At 45.0% G+C, this 12,557-nt stretch overlaps 1 long non-coding RNA gene across 1 annotated transcript; it reads left to right on the top strand.

Annotated features, from left to right (window-relative positions):
* Nucleotides 1-6,010: 6,010 nt before the first annotated feature.
* Nucleotides 6,011-9,841, top strand: LOC130679677 (uncharacterized). The gene is made up of 2 exons (XR_008992698.1): nucleotides 6,011-7,566; nucleotides 9,469-9,841. It is a non-coding gene; the product is annotated as an uncharacterized LOC130679677 (long non-coding RNA).
* The last annotated feature ends 2,716 nt before the right edge of the window (nucleotides 9,842-12,557 follow it).

Genomic DNA, 12,557 nt, shown 5'->3' with positions numbered 1-12,557 from the left:
TGAGTGGGGCCTGGGGCAACAAAGTGCTTGGCAGCAGATCCGTGCTGCAGCGTGAACTGCCCTGCCATCTGCACCATGTGACCCTGTGCTCTGCCACCATATCACCTGGCAGGCCCAGAGATGCTAGAAGTATTCATAGTACATAAGGTGCTGACTATTCTGAATACACAACTCATGACAAATTAAAACCCAACTTTATATGTTATCTCCCTTTGAAATAATCCAATGAGGGTCATCTTTCCTTGTCTCAGATTAAAATTCCAGCAGTTCCAGAAACTTTTCTGCTCACTCTCAGGTAAGGGGCAACCCTATGCCAGTCTAAGTCTCAATTTGTTAATTAGAAATTCCAGTCTAAGAGAATGAAAACCGCAAACTTCGTATGTTCAAATCTCCCTTCTCCAGCGTAGGCCTGCTCAGGCCGACTGCCTACAGCCCGGAGGGAGAACAGGGTGTCTCTTCTCAATTTCCCTGGCCTCTCTTCTGCCGTCCCTCACCCCAAGCTGACAGGCCAGTGTCTGGTCCCTTCCAGGGATGGAGTGGAAGGTGGGAGCACTGGTAAGTGGGTAGGAATGGCCAAATGACCTTGAACTGTTGGGTCTAAGCTACCTTTGAACATGCTGGTCCTGGCAAATGTTTAAAGCTGATTCTTTCCTTCATAGGCTCTTTTCTGGGTTCTTCTGAGGTTTCTGTCTTCAATGACCTCTCTCCTGCTTGTCCCTCTACCTAGGCAGACACAGCTGCAGCCAGAGCTTTCCTCAGGCCCTGGAGACTGTCTCTCTCCTCCAGCTTCATTCTGGTTCATCCGGCATCCTCTAGATGGCTTTATCGCACAGACCCATGCCAGCCCACACCAGCCCCTGCTGGCTTGGGAAGCTCTCGGTCATCCCTGCCCAGAGACACTCTGCACACACAGGCCTGGCCCCGCGTAAGTGCACCTCCAAGGGGCCCCCGTGGCAGCCCTCCTCCTAGCTCGGCTTAAGGGAAAGGAGGGAGCCGTCCATCCCTCCCACCTGGCAGAGGGCAAGGATGTGGTACCATCACAGTTCTCTCCAAACAAATGGCTCTACGTGTGCTTTTCCCAACTCTCCATGTCTGGAGCTCTTTATATACCCTCAGCTGGATAAGGATCCAGTCGTTTTGGAATTGATTCTTTAAAATTTGTGAAGTCTCCACCTGGGGGTGTGGCTTCACCTCTATTATGCTTTGGTTTGTCCATCAAAACTTTAATTTTAGTTTCCTGATACACTGTTTTCTGAGTTAAAGCGCAGGTCACGATTTTCGAGATTCACAGACTCACAGTTGTAAAAAAAAAAATTGCCACATGGTTCCCGCAGACAGGATGGCTCCCCGATGAACCAAAGGATGGATATGAATTTTTATTGAGTCTCTACCATATGCTGGGCCATTGAGAGGCAGGTGTTATAACATTAAGTCCCATTTTATGATGAGGAGACCGAGGCACTTAGCACCCCTGGATTCATCCGAGCAACACTTAGTGAGCCAGGCTGGAAGATAAATATGGCACTGAGGAAATCCTTGCTTTTAGGGAGATCACAGTGCCTTGGGGAGGGAAAGAGGGTAGGTCTAGGACAATAAGGGGAGGTTTCTACCTTGGGTCCAGTCTGAGTTCTTCCCTTCTGAAGGAAAATAAAACCCCATCTTGGCTGGGCCAACACTACAATTTGGTGGCCATCTCATCATTTTGCTGAGAGTGCAGGAACCACCGTCCGTCCTCAGCCGTCGTACACTTGTCTCTCTTCGGTGAGGCTGCCCTGCTGTGGTGGCCACGTCCGCAGGGAGGCTTTCTAATTGGTGCCAATTACAGTCACTCAACCCAGCTCCTACCGTCCTTCCTGTGGGAAGGAACCCTGACGAATCAGCCACAGGCCTGACAACAGATTCGAGCTCCCGGAGGACCCCAATCCCTCCCTTCCAGCCCTGTTTACTGTGGTATTTATAGCCCAAATGTGAAGGGGATTATTATTCTCTTTCCTCTTCTTTCTTTGCTTGCAGTAAAGACTCAGTCCACCCATGTATTAAGCCAGATTTGCATAAAACGTCCTGGGAAGAAACCTCCTCAGGGCCCAGGGGTGCGCTTCTGAACTCTGTCTTTATACAGGGTTTCTGAAAAAAGCTCTGTTCCTCTGTGAAGACACTGGGGAGACAAGGAGAGACTTCCCTCAAATGCATTCCCTTCAAGTAGCTGAACCTTTGCATTTCTAAAGCAGCTCACCGCCTGAAGCTCTGTAGGTACCCCTTCCCTCATTAGAAAGGGAGGCAAGGGGAGAGCAAGGTCACCCCTGTGGGTCTCATGGAATAAGCTCCAGTGAAACATCCACCTTCTCAGGGAACTGAATTTCAGGGCCTTGCTCTGCACAAGGTAGGTGGAAGTACAGGCCCCTGCACTTGGCCTCCGTCCCTGATGGGGCTCCCCTCCAGGGAGCAGATGCCCCACGTGGGTCTCCTGGAGTCCACAGTCCCTACCCCTTCCACAGACTGGACTGCTGTTCTTTAATTAAGCCTTGCAAAAAAGGTTTCTTCAAATCATAAACTATAGGTAAATCATGAGTGGGTTTTACTAAATTAGCTGCATAAATACAAAAACCCTTCACAAGTGTACACATAGGTGTGCAGTTCATTTTGCTCCTCCTCCCCAGGAACTAGTACTAGTGTGGTCGGGCAGCTGTATCTGAGGAGGTCTCTCCCTGCGCAGTAGGTGAAACCTCAACCTGGATGGGGGAGGGCTCTTGACTCTGAAGGAGAAAGAATTCTCAAGCAGGTTGGATGAGCGTAGGTAAGGAAGGAATTCATTAAAGCAAAAGTGGTAGTGGATGGCAGCAACTATGCAGGCAGCAGAGGGAGGAAAGGGAAGCTTATTGACCTCCTGCTCAGCGTAGGGCAAATCCCTTGCCAACTCCTGAAGTCAGGGTCACCTGGTGTTCAGTGTCTGCTTGAGTCTGCACAGTGTGGGAACTAAGTCCCTCCCACTCCAGGATGTGGGGAAGCTGCAGAGCACTGGATGGAGTGAGTTATGTTCTGAGAACTTCCCAAAGGCAATGAAAGGAGATTTTCGGGCAGGCTACTACAGAGCATGATAATACAGCGGCAGTCCTGTCCAGGTCACCCAGGTGACGGGAACTTGCAGACCCAAGCTAGAGATCTTAGTAGCCCTTCCCTACTTGTGTGAAGGAGGATGTAGAGAGTGCAGACTTGTGCTTAGGCCTAGAAAATGGAATGAAATAGCAAAGTAACAAAGCTGCTACTGGGAAAAAGGGTTCTTATTAACCTCCTGACAGGCTTGGAAGAGTGCAGTGACAAAACGCAGTAAGTTGAGCAGCAACAAGTCTTCATTTAAGACAAAGTACACACTCGAAGAAAGGGAAGTGCAGGCAACCTCAGAGAGGAGGCAGGAGTGTGGGCAGCCTCAGAGAGGAGGCCCACTTAAGGGCTTAAGATTCTGTCTTTTAAGGCTTTCAAGAAAGGGGCAAAGGGCAAAGGGTGGGGGGCGGGGTTGACATAGGCTTGACATGTAGTCTATCTTCAGTGAGAGACATTGTGCCATCATCCATAGTTTGTCCTCTAGATGTTCTGTAAGATAAGCTTAACACAAGGAATTTCTTGACCCTGTTCTCCAAAATAGTGGTTACCCTCAAGAAGTGGGGATATATCATTTAGGACTACTTGTCCTGCCTTAGGGTAGGTTATTGACTGATTACCATAAAATATGTTAGGAGTCTTACCTTCTAACTCTCTGGTTTTTAAAAATGGAAACTTAGCTGTAAGATGAGTCCCTCCAGTTCTTACTATATTATTTATACCTTGGGAATTTTCATCACAGGCAGGAAAAACTAATCATGGTAATTGTGCCATGTCCCTACCCTATCTCACTAGTAGTCTAGCTAGGCAAGCAGGGCTAAACCAAGTCATTCCTGGTCACCTTCATCTTCTTTACTGACACATTTGCTTGATAAACACAGAAATGTTGAAAATGACCTCTGATTGAGAGAATGAAAAGACAAGCCACAGACTGGGAGAGAATATTTGCAAAGCACATCTCTGAGAAAGGACTTGTATCCAAAATATACAAAGAAGTTGTAAAACTCAACAATAAGAAAACAAACAACCCAATTACAAAATGGGCAGAAGATCTGAACTAACACCTCATCAAAGATTTACAGATGGCAAATAAACATATGAAAAGATGTTCAACATCTTTATGTCATTAGGCAATACAAATTAAAACAACAATGAGATACTACTACAACCTATTAGAATGGACAAAATCCAAAACACTGGCCACACCAAACCTTGGAGAGGATATGGAGCAACAAGAAGTCCCATTCACCTAGGGTGGGAATGCAAAATGGTAAAGCCTCTTTGGAAGATAGTTTGGCGATTTCTTACAAAGCTAAACATATTCTTACTATACGGCAATTGCATTCCTTTGTATTTACCCAAATGAGTTGAAATGTATGTCCATTCAAAAGTTTATAGCAGCTTTTTCATAATTGCCCCAAATTGAAAGCAACCGAGAGATCCTTCAATGGGTGAATGAATGAATAAACTGTGGTTCATCCAGACAATGGAGTATTATTTAGCAATAAAAAGAAAGGGGCTATCAATTCATGAGAAAACATGGAGAAAACCTGTATTACTAAATGAAAGAAGCCAGTGTGTAAAAGGCTACAGAGTATATGGTTTCAGTTATATGACATTCTGGAAAAGGCAAAAGTATAGAGAAAGTTAAAAGTTCAGCAGTAGCCAGGGGTTCAGGGTGTGGGGGGATCGATAAATAAGGGAGCACAGGGATTATTAGCTTGATGAACTATTCTGTGTGATGCCGTAATGATAGATAATGGCGTACATATAATGTTATACATTTGTCAAAACCCATAGTGCTGTACAACACAGAGTGAACCCTAATATAAACTTTAGGAATGGACTTTAATGAATAATACTGCATCAGTATTGGTTCATCAATTGTAATAAATGTACTACACTAATGCAAGTTATTAATGATGGGGAAACTGACAGGGACAGGGTGCAGTACTGGGGAGAGGAGTATATGGGAACTCTTATTTTCTGATCAATTTTTCTGCAAACCTAAAACTGCTCTGAAAAATAAAGTCTATTAATTTTTTTAGAAGTCTATAATCCCATCTTTTTTTAAATCACATAAAGTAAGAACTAGACATTTCAGACCATTTCATCCCCTGACTCCACATATCGCTAATAAATAAGGTAACCATTGTTTATGATTTGGCAAGCATGATTCTTGAGTTTTTCTTTACATTTCTACCAACATACCTATAGCATCCCATTAAAAAAATTAAAGATGAAATCATGTTTTATGTATTAGTCTGCAACTTGCTTACTTCATTTATATGATGGACCCCTTTCCAGGCTGCACATGTAGATCTAAGTCTTTCTTGGAAGCCATGGCTGTTTACCATCCCATGGGCACTAACAGTGGTTGTTAAGCAGTTTGATTGCTAAAGAAGATTCACAAGATCCAAACTGACAATGCCGGCAAATCTATGGTTATCTCAGGAGAAGCACTGAGAGCATTAAACCAAGACAGCAAAGGCCCCAGAGAGGCCAGGTATAAATTCCAATCGTCCTCCTTGTGTAAGAGTCATACCAAGCCCACTTTCTCTCCAGGGTCACAGATGTGTCATGGAACACCTCAGAACCGTAGGAAGCCCATAATGGGGTTTCCACCAGGGCTTCTTATACCCCTGCTGGTCACATAGGCGTATTTCTTGCTGTGTTACCAGCCCCATCAGCAGACACCTCCAGGGGCTTAGTAAACCAGGTACAAATAATCAATTTCACTTTTTTCAATAAACAGTGCTGAACAACAAAAAAAATAAAAACAAGCACTACTGGCAAGCTAGTACGAACCACTCCCAAACTCCTCAGACCCACGGTTACAAAACAGCATTATTAATCAGTACATTTAATGCCTTGACTAGAGGTCTGTGCTGTGCACGAATGTCATTTATTTCAGTAAGTCAGCTGATACTAATCCCATGCCTACTGGAATCAACCCTCACAACACAGCATGGTATGTATGAATCATTCCCGCGTTGATGGGTATTGAGGTTATTCCTCCATGCACACACACAATGCTATTATTATAAACCAGGCCACAGCGAACATCCCCATACATATGTGCCTTCAAGTATGCATGTTTATTTCTGCAGCATACACCCCTCAAATGAGGATGTTGCCAAATCACTTTCCTTTGCTCTTAAATCTGTCTTTAGTGTCTTCTTTTCTCTGTATTTCAGGAGGATGGGGGACCCACTGTGCAGCATTGCTGTGCTCCGAGGCTCACATTCCTGTTAGAGTTCTGCTGTACTCACTACAGATCCCACCAAGTGCGCTCCCTTCCCTCTGCACCTGCTCTGGCACCCCACTGGCTTCTGGCTTTCTGTGTCTTGATTCTCCTACCATCTTCCTTCCAGCCATAAGAAATGCGATTACTTCTTCTGGGGTCAGGGCTCTCCGCACAATGAAAGGGTTTATTTCTCTGAGGCAGTTCTATTATTTTGAAAGAACAGTGTTACCTGTGTTAGGAACAGATACCAACATAACCCACAGGCATAAGCCTAAGGAAACAAAAAAAATCTCCTACTTAAGGTGCGGTAACAGATGAATCCTGAATCTCACTGGCTTCATTTAAGAAGAATTCAGTTCCTCTCTTCTGTAGCCTAACTGGCTGCAGTGGGCAGCTCTCCTCCAGGCCTTGCTCAGTGATGCAAGTTCCTTCCATTTCGTGCCTTTCTCCTCCTCTAGGGCTTTAAGCCTCTGACCAGCTGGCAGATGGAGAGAGAGGGAAGATGACCGCATTGGGGGTTTTATGACCAAGTTGGAATGTGGAGCAGATTCTGGGGGTTTTAAGATATATCCAAAAAATTCTCTGATAGTCTTTCCCTCAAAGGTGAAGCTTAATTCTCTTCCCCTTAGAGGGTGTGCTGGACTTAGTGACTCACTTCTAACAAATAGAATTCAGAAGTGATAGTCAGTTTCAAGATGCAGCTATACAAAGTCTGCAGCTTTTGACATAGGTGCTGTCAGTCTCTCTCAGCTCTGGGGGAATCCAGGTCCTGAAGAAGCCCAGGCGGCAAGGACCTGGGCAAAGAACTGACACCCTGCCCGAGCCAGGCGAGTGATCTTGATTGCAGAACCTCCGGTCTCAATCAAATCTTCAGAGACTACAGCCCCAGCCAACAGGTAAGCTGCAACCCTGTGAGCGACGCTGAACCAGAACCACCCATGAAGGCGCTTCTGGGTTCCAGACTCTCAGAAACTGTGAGATAATTATTCGTTGTTTAGACCTGTTAACTTTTGGGATCATTTATTACACAGCAACAGATAAGCAATACCCTTTTTCTGCCTGCATCTTATTGGCCAGAATTCAGTCACATGGTCACACCTAACTGCAAGAGAGGCTGGGAAATATAGTCTAGCTGTGTTTCCAAGAGGAAAGGAAAATGGGTTTGGTGAACAGCTAACCTGCATGTGCTACTCTGGGGATTTCTCTCCCACTGGCAGAAACAGGTCAGTTCCATCAGCTGACATAAGATCCTGAACGTTAAGAGCCAATGGTCTCGCTTTTGGCTCCTTGTTGCCTGTTTTATGTGCACTACAATAGCCTTGGTATCTAGAAGGAAGTAAGGAATGCTAAACCCAAATTTACATTTTATTTCATATATTTTAGTTAGTAACAACAATTCTAGTTGTTTTGTCAATTATTTTCTTAAAGGTTCTCCCAAACTGTTTACCAAAAACCTATATTGTATGTGATCGCAGTGTTGCAGGGGAAAATATGTATTTGGATGCAATGAAAACACCTATGAAGAAATATACCAAAATATCAAACGAGGTTATTCCTGCGTGGTGAGCTGACCAGTGGCTTTCACTCATTTTGCATGTGTATGGATTTGTATTTTTCAATTTTTCTAAAATGAAGTTATGTGTGTTATTATATCATTAAAAATATATTATAAAAATAATATAAATAATTATTATTATTAAAAAAACAATGCCTCTGACAAGTTGGTGCTAGCTACACAAAATGAGCAGGCAGGGAAGGACCAGTTGAGAAGCACCTGTCCTGTTCAAGTTGAGCCTGGACAACGCTTGACCTCTGGGGATCCCCCTCGGGGCTCGTTGGTTCCCCTGCCTCAGGGAGAACAGAGCTGACTGGCTTCCCAGAGTGAATGAACCTTTGATCCAGTGCAGGGAGAATCGCTGTCATGCTTGACGGGGTCAGATCATTCTCTCTGCCTAAACTTTTCCCCCTTCAAGAGTGGAAAACATTTGCTAGGAAGAACTTTTCCCTAACAACACCACACCTCCTCCATTTCACAGCACCCCACTCAGCAACAAGTCTTCATGTCAGTTTATCAGAATCACATTAAGAGATGGCTTCCTCTGAGCCATATGCACCCTCAGGTACCTGCTTCTTCCCCCTCTTGTCTGGAAGGCTCTGGGCTCTGTATCACAGCTACAGGCCACGGGTAAGAGCACAGGTCTTGGGGTTCGAACCCTGACACACACACACACACACACACACACACACACACAAAAAAAAAACTGTGATTTTGAGCAAGTCACTTAACCATTTAGCCTTAGTCTCTTCATTTGTAAATGGTGCTAAAACCCTTTATAACTGATGTTGTACCTTTAAAGCATTTAGAACAATGCAGGCCACCTAGTAAACACACTGCAAGTGTTATAATCAGGGGTCATGAATTAGGCAGTGTCTCTGTCCTCATGGAGCTTACAGCTTAGTGGGAAAAGGCAGACATCAAATGCACAATTAGAAATGAAATGAGTGATTTAAAAAGGTGGGGACATAGTTCAATTCAGTGACCTAGGAGGGAGGATTTATCTGTTGACCCTTCAGATGAAGAAACTGGTGCTCAGGAAAATTAAGTACTTTCTTTAGGTCACACTTAACTCAGTGGTGGAGCTGGGATTCAAACCTCATCTGTCTCACTCCAAGCCTGTTCACTCAGGGCTGCACTGTGATTTTCCTGGGCCCTAGGCACTTTGCCTTCCTCCATTGAAAAACATATTAAAATCATATTTTTACAAAGTGTCATGGGCCCCAGGGACTATTCATGCTGCTTCTCATAGGAAGCTGAATATGATATCATTCTGGCCCCCAAGGAGGCCAGTAGAAGAGATAGAAAAACAATATTATATTAGTAAGAGTAATTCTAGTTTAGACATATTAAGTGCTTGTTTGTCTCATTTACATCTCTCAGTAACCTAAGAATTAGTAACCAATATTATTTTCACTTGGCAGCATGGAAACTGAGGCCCTGAGAGCTGACACTGCTCACCCACAGTGATGAGCTTGTCGGAGACAGGGCAGCAGCGATCACGCTGACGGGGCTGGGCACTCTGAGGTCTGGGGGAGACTTCATTTTTGACCATTGTCTCTCTACTCAGCACCCAGATGTCCCCAACTGCCAGGAAGGAGGCCTCCTCCCTTTCCTCCCTCCAGCTTCCCTCCCCCCTGCACCCCAAGGAGGCTGGGCTTAAGCACGCCTGGAAGAGGTCAGAAACATGGTCCAAGCTGTGAGCGTGACCGCAGTGCACCTGAGCGAGGGGGAACCACACACACTGGATGTCCATGGACAGGACTGGGCCGGGAAGTCAGGGTGGGAAACTCTCCTGGCCGCACCTGGGAGCCAGTAAGGGCCACCTGAATAGAAGAGAATGCTGGTGACTTATGGTTCTAGTTTACAAGACTTCCCTTGAATGCATTCTGTTGATTTTTACCATAGCCCTTGTTAAGATTGGTAAAACAGCTAATACTATACATTATTGCATGATTTAACCCTTATTTAAATCCTGCCATGGCTGCTGGTGGCCTTCCCCAGTGTGGCACTCAGAGCCCTCCTCCTGGCTCCCTTCTGCCCTGGCTCCTCTCATCCTGGGCTCCTGCCGGACTGCTTCCCCCAAAACTGGTCCAGCATTTTCACCTTGGCTGGACACTAGAATGCCCAGGGTTATGTGACTTGCCAAAGGCCACACAATTAGAAAGTGGTGGCAATGATTCAAAACTGCATTTGTCTCCCTCCAAAGCACACGTCAAAGAGAAATTCCCATAGGGGATCCGTGGCGGCCCACCTAGTCGTGTGAATGAAGCAAGTGCTGCTTATGATCCAGGCAGCACAGTGCCCCTCCCTTCACCTGGTGAGCACCTGTGTCTAATTTAAGACCCTGTTCAAGCATCACTGCACTTTCGGTGGGTTTTTCTAGTCTGAAGCTCATTCGTCAATGATGAAGTGTGTTGCAGAGTAAGGATGCTATGTTTTTCTTTGGGAAGAGATGGTCACACCTGAAGACAAAGAAAGGGTTACGGAGGCTTTGCATCTGAGAGGGCAGGCATGCCCATGGCTGCCGCCTGGATTCCCACCGCTGCAGCACCTCTGTCAGGGGTAAAAGGATGATGTGCTGGTGTGGAAGCAGGAAGTGGTAACTCCTTAAAACTTGTCACTCCTTCACACCTTTGATGTGACTCATTTTGATGAAACTCAACGAACTCTGAGCACCTGCTCACCCGGTAAGTCTTTTTTGGTGCCCCTCCCCTCCCCCAAGATTTCAGGAGGCTTAGACCCAAGCTGTAAAGAGACCCAGCAGAGTGACCAGTGGGCCTCAGAGGACACAGCTCCTCCCCAGCAACCTGTCACCATGCCAGTCCCCCTACCCCTGTGCGGTGCAGTGGGGGCTAGCCTTTGGGGGGCTCACAGCTGAGCAAGAGACACCTGGGCAAAAGAATGCCACATATATAGCCATGTGTGTGTGTACATATATGGCTGCACATATTTTTGTGGTGGTTGTTTTTAAAAATGGACCACCACATACTGACTGATACCAGTTTCAAAAGCCAAAATATGTGTAAATGTGTACTCATATGTGTTTCTGTATTTAAATCTACATCTCTTTATGTATCTATCCAGAGGATATTAATTAAAATGTTAACCAACAGCAATTTCCTCTGGGTTATAGGATATGATGGTTTGATTGATATATTCCTATATCTTCCAATTTTTCTACAATTACCATGCATTAATTACATGATATGAAGAAAAAGCTCAAAGCCAATTTTCGTTTCAATGGCTGGGATCCCAAGTCTAGGGGTTGCTCCTTGAGTAATGGAGGAGGAGGCCCTTTCTCATTTTTCCTGTCCATCTCCCATCCTTTGGGGATGATTCCAATAGACATCAAACCAGCCTCTGTCTTCTGACCAATGTCTTTGCTGCCCTCTGCTGGTCATTTTGGACCTCAGCAAGTCCAATGACCAACCCCTCTTGGCAGGGAGTCACTTCTTCAGATTTGCCTTCTGAAACCCCAATTCCTAGAACTGTCTTCCCCCTGCCCCGCGAGGTTGAGCATCTTTTTAAACTCAGTGAGGTTTGCTTCAGTGTAAGCTTTAAAGCTCTCGTGGAAATGTCATTGTTGTAAAAACCAAAGCCCCTCAGCCTTGATTCCGCAGCCAGAGGGCTGGAGTTTCCTCTGGCCAGGCTCCAGGGACGCCCACCTGCTGCTTTCTCATGGTTGACCAAAGCAGTATGTGCTTTTGGTCAGCATCATCACTGCCAAAGCCACCAGTACACCTGCGGAAACGCAGGAGGATGGTGATTCTCACGGTCCGAGACTGCTGCTCCGTGCTCCCCCAGATCACAGTAAGAAGTGGCTGTTTCTAGGGCCCCCAATCAGGGACGATTTGAGATTGTGTGGCTTTAAGCAAATTGTGTCACCTCTCTGTCCCTTCATCTATAACAGGAATTTTAACCATGGCCATCTGGACTTAAATACTTAACAAGGTTAACACTTATCAACTGTTAACCTTGGACACCTTACTTAACAGCTCTCTCTTGGTTTCCTCATCTGTATAATTAGGGGAAAATAGTGCCTGATTCATAGGGCTGTGAGGATGGAATTGATTCATATATGAGAATAATTATGTCAGTGCCTAGAACATAATTATTTCTTAATAAATGTTTATTATTATTGCTACTATTACCAGTTACCAAAGCATATTACCAGCTAAATGTCATTCTAAGAATGCGTATAGTTAGGAGCAAGGGATTTATTGATAACTCTTTTATGTGTTAGGAACCATTCCAGGTACAGTTTATTTAACAGTCTCAGCAATGCTTCAGGGATGGTGTTATTATCTTCATTTTACAAACGAAGAAACTAAGATTCAGAGAGTTAAGTAACTCACCCAAAGATGACACAGGTGGGAAATATGCAACCAGAGTTTATTATCATTGGTTTGGCTCTGGAGCCTCTATTTGGTTGACTGCTGCCTCCTAAGCTTAAATTGTTTTTATTAATATATTTTTCTGGACTACTTTACCCACCTTCCTACTTGGTTATAAGTTAGGGTGATGCCAGTCGCTGTAACAGACAAACCCGAAATCTCCATAGTTTTACACAATAGAACATATTTACTAATATGTATGCAATAACTCACAACAGCACTATCATTTGGTGGGCAAAGCCTTCCACATGATGATTCAAGG

Source organism: Manis pentadactyla, chromosome 11 (assembly GCF_030020395.1).
Source record: "Manis pentadactyla isolate mManPen7 chromosome 11, mManPen7.hap1, whole genome shotgun sequence".
In the NCBI taxonomy this organism is placed as follows: Eukaryota; Metazoa; Chordata; class Mammalia; order Pholidota; family Manidae; genus Manis; species Manis pentadactyla.
This window is presented reverse-complemented; position numbering and strand designations above follow the sequence as displayed.